The 10988-nt window shown below is 39.7% G+C and overlaps 1 non-coding gene across 1 annotated transcript; it reads left to right on the top strand.

The window, feature by feature from the left end:
* The first annotated feature begins 10512 nt into the window (after positions 1–10512).
* Positions 10513–10614, top strand: LOC111767309 (small nucleolar RNA U13). The gene has a single exon (XR_002799162.2). It is a non-coding gene; the product is annotated as a small nucleolar RNA U13 (small nucleolar RNA).
* The last annotated feature ends 374 nt before the right edge of the window (positions 10615–10988 follow it).

The raw sequence follows: 10988 nt of genomic DNA on the forward strand, positions 1-10988 counted from the left end.
AGCTCCACACGGGTAAAGGAGGCCTGGGGTTTGAACCGCGGACCTCCCATGTGGTAGACAGACGCCCTAACCACTGGGCCAAGTCCACCGCCTTAGCTATGTTTTATAACTTATAAGAAGATACCATGGTTGGTTGAATTTTTGGAGGGCCTAGGTTCAATTTAAAGAATCCCCGCATGAGATATACCAATTGATGTTAAGTGTTGTTGTTGTTCTTTTACTTTTTCTGTGTTTACCCATTCCTAACTGTGTGTGTGTATGTACTCACTAAAAATATCTTCTTGTAGAACAGGAATATGAATAATAAAATTTAAAGAAGAGATGTTTCTGCTTTCCTTATGGAATATATTCAATTTGCTGTTCAAATAGAAGAGCTAACTTCCTCAAACCTGCAGATGTCTTCTGAGACCTGAATTTCATTTCTATCTGCTCTGTTTCTGAGTATCTTCTGTCACTACTTATTATGGAGATATACACCTTATTTTGGCACGTGATTCAAAAGAGACAATTTATTTATCACACTTCCTTCAGAGTTTATGTTAATAATGCAACATGTGAACTACTAGCCAAGATGGAGCAACAGGAACTGGATTTACAGGAACAAAATATATAAAACAACAGTTTTCAAGAGACTGGACATCAGGCAACAAATGATGATAATCCTTGAAAGACAGGAAACACACTATGTGTCAGGATTTTTCCCAGAAAATTGAATCCAACAAAATATTAAAAAGATAGATAATACATCATAACCAAGTGGGGTTTATCCTGGGAATGCAAGTTTGCTTTAGAATTGAAAAATTAATGTAATTTATCATATTAACAAACTAGATAGAAAATCCATATGACCATCTCAACATATGAAGAAAAAGCATTTGCCAAAATCCAACACCCATTCCTGACAAAAACTCCCAACGAACTAGGTATAGAAGGGAACTTCCTCAACCTAATAAAGGGTATCTATGGAAAACCTAACACACCCTCATACTTAATAGTGAAAGACTGAATGCTTCCTCCCTAAAACCATAAAGAAGGCAAGCATATCCACTTCCAACAATTCTATTCAAAATTGTCCTGGAGGTTGTAGCTATTAGTAGGGCAAAAAATAAATTTAAAAAAGCATCCACAATAGAAGGGAAGAAATAAAACTGTATTTATTCACAGATGGCATGCTCATCTATATATAAATCATATGGAATCTACAAAACAGAAATTAGAACTAGTAAGTGAATTTAGTGAGGTTGCAGGATACAAGATCAATATACAAAAATCAATTTTATTTCAATATACTACCAATGAACACTGGAAATTAAAATTATAAAAACAACAGCATCAAAAAATATATAATACTTGGGTATAAATCTGACAATGTGCAATACCTGTATACTGAAAACTAAAGAACACTACTGAGAAAATTTAAAGAAAGTTAAAATAAATGGAGAGATATACAATATTCATGAATTGGAAGACTCAATATTGTGAGGGTGTCAATTTAAAGGAAAAAAAAACAACCTCAGCCTGATTTTTTTTTTATAAGACTGGACAAGCTGATTCTAAAACATTCATGCAGAAATGCAAAGGAACTAAAATTCCCAAAACAACTTGAAAATACAGGAAAAGTTAGAGGAGTTATACTATTTGGCTTCAAGACTTATTATAAAGTTACAGTTAGTATTGGCATAAAGACTGATAAATAGATCAATGGGCCAGAAGAGAGAATGTACCAATAGACCTACACATATATGGTCAATTGACTTTTCACAAAGGCACAATGGCAACTGAGTACCAAAAAAAAAACTAATCTATTCAACAAATTGTGTTCTAACAGTTGCATAGCCACATGTGAAAAAGCAACCTTCAATCCATACTTTTCACAAAAAATAACTAAAAATGTATCATAGACCTAAATATAAAACCTAAAACTATAAAACATCTAGAAAAAATATTTTTCTATCTCTGTGAAATTGGGTTACACAGTGATTTCTTAGATATGACACCAAAAACAATACAGAAAAAAAAGGGTAAGTTAGACTTCAACAAAATGAGGAGCTTCTGCTGTTCAAAAAAATATTCTTGGGGAGCAGATGTAGCTCAAATGGTTGAGCACCTGCTTCCCAGGTACAAGGTCTTGTGTTCAGTCCCTGGGACTTCCTTAAAAGAAAAGTACTCTTAAAAGAATGAAGTGATATGCCACAGATGGAAGAAAATATTTTCGAATCACATATTTGATAAGAAATAAATCCAGAATATACAAAGAACTCTCAAATATTAATTATAAGAAAATAAATTTTTTTAAATGTGTAAAAAATTTCAATAGACACTTCACAAAAGAAAATATGTGGATGTCAAATGAGCATATGAACAGATGTTCAACATCATGTAAAAGAAATGTAAATTACAATCAAAATGAGATACTATACATCAATTAGAATGTCTAAAATAAAAAAGACTGGCCATACCAGGTGTTGGAGAGGATGTGGAGCAACTGGAACTCTCATACATACAAATGTAAAATAGTACAGCCTCTTGAGAAAGTAGCTTTATGATTTATTAAGTATTTAGACATACCTAACATATGATCTAGAAATTCCACTCCTAGGTATTTGCCCAATGAAAGAGAAATGAAAGAATTCCACACAAAGAATGTGTATGCAAATGTTCCTAGCAGCTTTATTGGTAATATCCAAAAACTGGAATCATCCCAAATGACCATCAACAAATGAATGAATAAATTGTATCACATAATATAGTGGAATACTACTAAACAATAAAAGGGCATGAATTATTGGTATGTACAACAACATGGATGAATCAAAAAATATCTTTTTCGAGTAACAAAGCCAAAAAAAATTAATACATACTGTATGCTTCCACTTATACAGAACTCTAGAATATACAAACTTGTCAATATTGATCAGTGATTGCCTGGGAAGGGGGAATGGAGGATCAGAAGAGAAGGATTATAAAGGGGCATGAGGAAGCTTTTGGAAGTAAAATGATCAATACCTTAATTGTGGTGATGAGTTCATGGGTGCTTATATATATATCAAAACTTATCAAATTGTATACTTTAAATATATGAAGTTCACACACACACACACACACAAAGAAACAAAAAACAGCAAAAATAAATACATGAGGAAGTGAATGTGGCTCAAGCAATTGAGCTCCCGTCTACGGAATGGGAGGTCGAGGGTTCGATTCTCAGGGTCTCCTGGTGAAGGCAAGCTGGCCTGTACAGCAAGCTGGTCCGAGTGGAGAGCTGGCCTGTGCGTAGCACTGGCCCATGCAGGAGTGCTGGCCTATGCGGCAAGCTGGCCCAAACAGAGAGCTGGCAAAGCAAGATGACACAACAAAAAGAGACACAGAGGAGAAACAAGAAAAGACACAGCAGACCAGGGAGCTGAGGTGGTGCAGGAGAGTTGAGCATCTCTGTCCTACTCTGGAAGGTCCCAGGATCGGTTCCTGGTGCTGCCTAAAGAGAAGACAAGCAGACACAGGATGCATAGCAAATGGACACAGAGAGCAGACAATGGGAGGGTAGGGTGATAAATAAAATAAAAATCTTTTTAAAAAATACATGAAGTTCACTATATGTCAATTATATATCAATAAAGCTGTTAAAAATGCAAATTTTTATTTGTGCAGTAAATGAGTCATGGTATTCTAAAAGACAGATGTTCACTGTTAAATTTGGTGCTTTGACTTCAGAGCAGGAGAATCAGAAGTAATGAACAGAATGAAGGGCATGGTCAAAAAGCAGCTGTCTCATGACTTACAAGAATGTAAAAATAACTTCAACCAACTGAAAAGTTAGTACAGAAAGGGGAAGCGATTTTATACATAAATGCTGATCATCCTACATTTCTAAATGCATTTTGTTAGTAGCCTATTTTGTTTCCTGAAGTAGAAGATTTTTTTAAAAGAAACATTAATTAAAATTTCTAATTGCCTTTCTCCCCTACTATACAGAGAGAGAGAGAGAGACATATTTCAATGTGGAAGGAGATAATAGACATTATGACCAGTGATTACCAAGTAATGTGGCATGCTTTGCAAAATAAATCAGGGCTGAGGGAGGGTAAATCTCTTTGAACATACTAAAACCAGGGTTTCAGTTTACAATAAAGGTTGAATATATGTTAGAGGGAAAAATGGATTACCTTATAGAACTATACTTTTTTCTTTTTGTAGATAGGATTTAGAAAGAAATTAATTTTTGTGAAGGCAAGATGTGTTTGATTTAAAATTTTATATATCAACCAGGGCACTCACTCTTCATTTCCCCTTTCCCTACGATCCTCTACCACGACAAAGGCCACTAGTCTCTGAGCCTGTCTGTCTTGGAGTACTTGTAAATGAAGGGAGGAGGAAAAAGGCATTTTTCCTTGGGCTACAAAATCTGCAATGTTCCAGAAGAGATTGATGATAGAGAAGGAGACTTAATTATTTCTACTGGGTAATTTAGCAAATACTTAGGGCAAGACCTCATCTCCTTCCCACCCCCTATACCAAAAAGGGAAAGGGATAAAGGGAGAAAAATGACTGGAGAAGTATATCAGACTGGATCCAACCAGGAGAGAAAACTCACACAGTAATTTGAACAAAGTTTCATATAAAGCATTAACTATAACAGAGGCTTAGCAAAATGAGGGATTGGTTATTGAATGGTACAGAGAACTCTACAGAATATAAAAATAGCAGCTATAGAAGCAGCTACCATCCCTAGAGCTGAGATAGCATGCCTGAGGAAGATTGCATTCTTCTCAGGACTGAGATCCAGACCCTGCTAGGAAGTCATGGTCATGACTCACTGGATGATGGAGAGGTCATTGTGGTGCTGCATCAGCAGAACTTACTGGAAATCCACCTTCTGTAACTTGCTGGGAAAAATACACCTCTTAGGGTTCCAGGGGAGCTGATTACAGTGAAATTTCTCACCAGAGGCACTCTGCTACAAAACTAGCCAAGGTGGATGAAGTCAGGGGAAGCTGATGGACATGAGACACTGCTGGCTGTGTGCACTGTGGGAGTTAGATGCTGGAGAAGCTGTCTGCACTGGAGAAGCCCTTCGCCCTACAAGAGACTGCAGAGCAAACACAACAAAACCATGAAATAAAATCCTTTACTTCCGCATGTCTCTCCAGAGCCTTCTACGGACAAAACTTAACATTGCACCAGCTGGCAAAGATGAATATTTAAAGAGCCCAGATCCATTTTCTCATAGCAAGCAAAGACTATGAATTTGGATTTGAGAATGAATGAATCAATAACTGGCACAGAACATAAGAAAGAAGGAGAGGAATCAGTGAACAAGGTGTTGTCTATGCAGGGTACCCTTTAAAGACCTAGGATATATCCACAAAGGACATCTCTCTTAACCCCACCAAGAACATATACAAAGGAGTTAAGTGCTGGCCCTCCTCAGCCCTCTACCCATAAGGGTTTGGATCAGCTACCAGCTCTCTGAAATTTAAAACAGTTTAATCTCTGTTCTGGGTCCTGTGTGCATTTCCTTTAGGAAATTATGGTGTCTGAGGCAGAAAAGGTATCACCATCCTCCAGGATCTTCAAACAGCACTGGCTACATTTACAAGGTGAGTTACCAGGGGCCCACAGGCATCTCCCCAAAGATGATAGCTTAAACAGACTAACAGCATAGTCACCTCCCCAGCTTATTTGTCCCCCAAGGGGAACCAAAAAGAAAAGGAAGGGTAACACAAGAAAAATTGATTGTGTTCTTTACCACATAGTATACTAAACACTTTTATATCCATTATATGCATGCGTATATTTTATATAAATGCATGTTAAGTGTTATGCACTTCATTTTACAGAGGAGGCATCTAGAAATTAGTGACCTGCCCAAGTAGCAGAGCTGCAACTCAAGACTCATACCTTCTAACTCCAAATCCAGCACTCATTCCACTTATTTACGTAGAATACTGGCTCCTCATAAATATCACCAAGACAACTTGTTGACAAGACAAAACTGAGTCTATTCTTACCACTGTAAGAGAGAGCACCAACTTGACATAATCTTGGGCAGGGAGGGGAAACTTGGGATATTCATGAGATTTTTTTTTAAAGATTTATTTATTTATTTCTCTCCCCTTCCCCCCCACCCCGGTTGTCTGTTCTCTGTGTCTGTTTGCTGCATCTTCTTTGCCTGCTTCTGTTGTTATCAGCAGCACGGGAATCTGTGTTTCTTTTTGTTGTGTCATCTTGCTGTGTCAGCTCTCCGTGTGTGTGGCACCATTCCTGGGCAGGCTGTAGTTTCTTTTGTGCTGGGCGGCTCTCCTTATGGGGCACACTCCTTGTGCATGGGGCTCCCCTACACGGGGGACACCCCTGCATGGCATGGCACTCCTTGCGCGCATCAGCACTGCACATGGGCCAGCTCCACACGGGTCAAGGAGGCCCGAGGTTTGAACCACGGACCTCCCATGTGGTAGACAGACGCCTTAACCACCCACCCAAGTCTGCCGCCTATTCATGAGATTTTGAAGTCTGGTTTAAGGCAGGCCTTTCAATGGAGGGGTGTGGTTAGGATGGGTTTAGATAATAGTTTAGGATTAAGAGACACAGCAATGGGAGGATTTTTAAGGCAAGGAATTCAGAGTCTAGGGGTGTAAACTGTCATTTCCTGCTTTCTGTTAAAGAGTGTAGGTTTCTTTCAAATAATTCCCAGAATGAACAGTAAAGTTACTTGCAACTTCTATTTTCTAGGGCAAAGTCTCCTGGGATAGTAAATTATGTTGATGAAGATAGTGTAGTAATAAAGTCACATTAGACTTAGATTGTAGACTGTAAACTCTGTGGGTGTAAATGGTTTCATTTGTCATCCATAAGAGCTTTGTCCCTTTCTTTTTTTCTTCTTGATAATCAAAAAATATTGATATGAAATGTGGCAAATTATTCTGTAATGGGCTGACCCTTAACCAATGTCAATATTAAGACCATACAGCATAATAACTCTTACATAACACTTTCTATGGTCTCTAAATATACTAGTTGAGAAGTGGATATGGCTCAAGTGATTAGGCTTCTGCCTACCACATGGGAGGTCCCAGGTTTGTTTCGCAGTCCCTCCTGGAGATGACAAACAAGACAGCAAGCTGGCGCGATGGGTAGGCATAGTGAGCTGACGCAACAAGGTAATATAACAAGGAGATACAAGGAGGAAAGACAATGAGAGACACAACAAGGTGGGGAGCAGAGGTGCCTCAAATGTTTGAGTACCACTCTCATACATGGGGGTCCTGGGTTTGGTTCCTGGTGCCTCCTAAAGAGAAGATGAGCAGACACAGAGAGCTCACAGCAAGTGGACTCAGAGAGCAGGCAGTGAGTGCAAAACAACAAGGGGGGGGGGAATAAATAAATAAATCTTTTTAAAAATAATAAATAAATAAATATACTAACTTATTTAATCATCCTAACAGCTCTACAAGTAGGTGTTATTTTCATCAGCATTTTATAGAAGGGGAAGTACTGCATAGAGAGGCTAAGTAACTTGCTCCAGGTCACAAAGCAATAGGCAGCTGGCTTATGATTTTACCCAGGCAGCCTTACTCCAAAGCCCTTGCTCAAGACTAGTATGGTAAACATTCCATAGTAGGGTCTTTTTTTTTTTTTTTAAAGATTTATTTATTTATTTAATTTCCCCCCCTCCCCTGGTTGTCTGTTCTTGGTGTCTATTTGCTGCGTCTTGTTTCTTTGTCCGCTTCTGTTGTCGTCAGCGGCAAGGGAAGTGTGGGCGGCGCCATTCCTGGGCAGGCTGCTCTTTCTTTTCGCGCTGGGCGGCTTTCCTCACGGGCGCACTCCTTGCGCGTGGGGCTCCCCCACGCGGGGGACACCCTTGCGTGGCAGGGCACTCCTTGCGCGCATCAGCACTGCGCATGGCCAGCTCTACACCGGTCATTGACATTCCCTCAATTCAAATGCAATTCAGATCATTCAAATCAGAGGTGATTTGCCCAAGGTCATTCAGTTAAGTTGTGACCGTTTAACTAAGTTTTTGGACTCCCTAAGTTATGTAATTGTACCACACCCCCACTGTTGGTCTTCCATAACTACCTTTTAATTTACAAAGAACAGCTAACAAATTAACTAAATATTGTCCCACAAAAATGAAACACATACAAAAAAACCTAGTTCTTTATTAACTTAAGTTAGGAGTGTCAGCAAGTTAGAGCATTGACTGAACTTTGACTCCTGCTATAAAATACAAGATGGGAAAGAGGCAGAATTTTCATGATTTCATCGTCTCCAAGTGGCTTTGTGAAATGACCTTCATTAAGAGAAGACTGAGGGAGGCGAACTTGGCCCTGTGAATGAGGCATTGCCTACCACGTGGGAGGTCCGCGGTTCAAACCCCAGGCCTCCTTGACCTGTGTGAAGCTGGCGTGGTGCTGAGCGCACAGGGAGTGCCGTGCTGTGCAGGAGTGTCCCCCACTTGGGGCAGCCCTGTGGGTGGGGAGTGCGCCCCTGGGGAGAGCCACCCAGTGCAAAAGAAAGTGCAGCCTGCCCAGGAATGGCACTGCACACACGGAGAACTGACACAACAAGATGACGCAACAAAAAGAAATGCAGCGCTCAGTGGGTAGACACAGAGAGCAGACAACGATGGGGGGCAGGGGGAGAGAAATCAATAAAAAATAAAATCTTTTTAAAAAAAAAGAGGAGACTGAGGGGAGGATTGTAGGAAGATAGCAGAGCAGGAATCAGTCCTTCCTCAGAACAACTATTACACTGGCAAGAACTATCTAAATCAACTATTTTGAAACTTAGGAGTCCAGTAAAATACTGTACAGATCAGGAAGAAGGGGCTGGTAAATTATGATAAATACTAGTAAACTTCTCTCTCCACATGGTGATTACTGGCCCCACTCTCACAGCAGGCAGCAGTGAGGTCTGGCCTCAGGTATAGCTTGCTGGTGTCAGAAAGGGACATAAAAATCCACTTCCTCAGGATCTGGGGTGGGCAAGGGTCAATCACTGATCACAGCTTTTGATTATCTACTTTGGATCACTGGGGGCCTGGCTCTGAGGGCAGCCATTATTCCAGCCCTCCCTGGACAAAGGCAGCAGAGGAAACTTAAAAACAATATGTTAGGGAACAGATGTAGCTCAAGAGGTTGAGCTCCTGCTTCCCATGTACAAGGTCCGGGTTCAATCCCAAGTACCTCCTAAAAACAAACAAACAAACAAAAAAACAAAACCAACTCTCATTGCGGAGCAGATGTTGCTCAGTGATTGAGCACCTGCTTCCTATGTACAAGGTCCTGGGTTTAATCCCCAGTACCTCCTGAAAAACAAAACAAAAAAAAAAACCCAGCATGCTTCCTCAGAGCTACAAAAGACAGTTGAAGGGCTGCATTTGCTGGGCAAGTAAAGAAAGTAAAGCTTTGGGGAGTGTGGAAGAAGCTCCTGGTGGCTTTTCTGACCTCTCCCTCATCCCTTCTCCAGGGCAGTTTAGAACCGGCCAGCAGTCACTTTGTGGGTACCTGGCCTTGTTCCAGCTGGGAAAGATTGACCTGGGAAACTCTTCTCTGGCATACCCCCCACTCCCAGAATTTTCCCTCCAGGCAAAAAGCAGCTTGAGACAAACAAAGCAATGTAAGAAACAACTGAGGTAGAGGGCCTGGGTCAAAGGCTTACCTGCCTTAAGTGCAGCAGGGGAATACCCAGGAGAGGGAGAAGGTCTGTCTCTTGGGAATTAGAGGGACATTAAAACTCCTGTAAACAGGGGAACTCCTAAGCCATTAGTAAGCACAAACCCAGGACAAGACACAGGCCCAGAGACAGGGAAGACCCTGTATTTTGCATTTGCTTTGGGTGGACCTTCCTGATAGGAGGGCTGACACTCAAGAAAATCTCTGTAATATTGCCAGCTGGTTACAAACTCAAAAAACAAATATCACAGGGAATAAATCCTAGAGTTAACATTTTATAATATCAAAGTATACAGTATAAAACGAAAGATTACAAGGCAAGCAAAGAAAGAGAAAATGCTGGCCTATCCAAAGAGAATAAAAATACAGAAAATATCAAAAAAAAAGAACAAATGTGGACACATTAGACAGAGACTTATTTTAAAAATGATCTTCAAAATGTTCAAGGAGATGAAGGAAAATAAAGAGAAAGAACTAAATGATATGAGGAAAACAGTGAGTGAACAATATGAGAATCTCAATAAAGAAAGAGAAATTTTTAAAAAGAAAACAAGCAGAACTACAGGAGTTGAAGACCACAGTAACTAAAATGAAAAATTCCCAGGAGGATCAGAAGCAGATTGGAACTGGCAGAGAAAGGAATCAGCAAACCGTAGGCAAGACACTTGAAATGAGTCAGGCTGAGGAGCAGAAAGGAAAAAGAATTATAGAAAGCAAAAAAATAGCCTAAGAGACCTCTAGGACACCATCAAACATACCAATACATATCTCATGGGTGTTTCAGAAGGAGAAGAAAGAGAGAAAGAGACCAAAGGAATATTTAAAGAACTAATAACAGATCCTTTTGTGGTTCATAAGCATGATGAATGGGTGTTCATGTGCTTGTGTGGTGTGCCTCCCTCCAACCTTGTTACAACATCAGCACATTACCCATCTGATGTGAAAAAATAAAATAAATAAAATAAATAAAATAAAATAAAACAAAGAACTAATAACAAAAAAACTTCCCAAACTTAGCAAAGGACATGGATGTACACATCCAAGAAGCCCAGAGAACACCAAACAGGATAAACTTAAAAAAAAAAATGCTCCATCACATACTAACTAGACTGTCAAATACAAGGGACAAGGAAAACGTTCTGAAAGCTACAAGAGAAAAGCAGTTGCTATGTACAAAGTACTCCCAATTAGATCAAGTGCCAATTTCTCATCAGAAACCATGGAGACAAGAAGTAGTAGGCTGAAATATTAAAGTGCTGAAAGAAAACAATTGTGAACCAATATTTTATATCCAGTGAAACCTTCTTTCAAAAG

Source organism: Dasypus novemcinctus, chromosome X, assembly GCF_030445035.2.
Source record: "Dasypus novemcinctus isolate mDasNov1 chromosome X, mDasNov1.1.hap2, whole genome shotgun sequence".
NCBI lineage: Eukaryota > Metazoa > Chordata > Mammalia > Cingulata > Dasypodidae > Dasypus > Dasypus novemcinctus.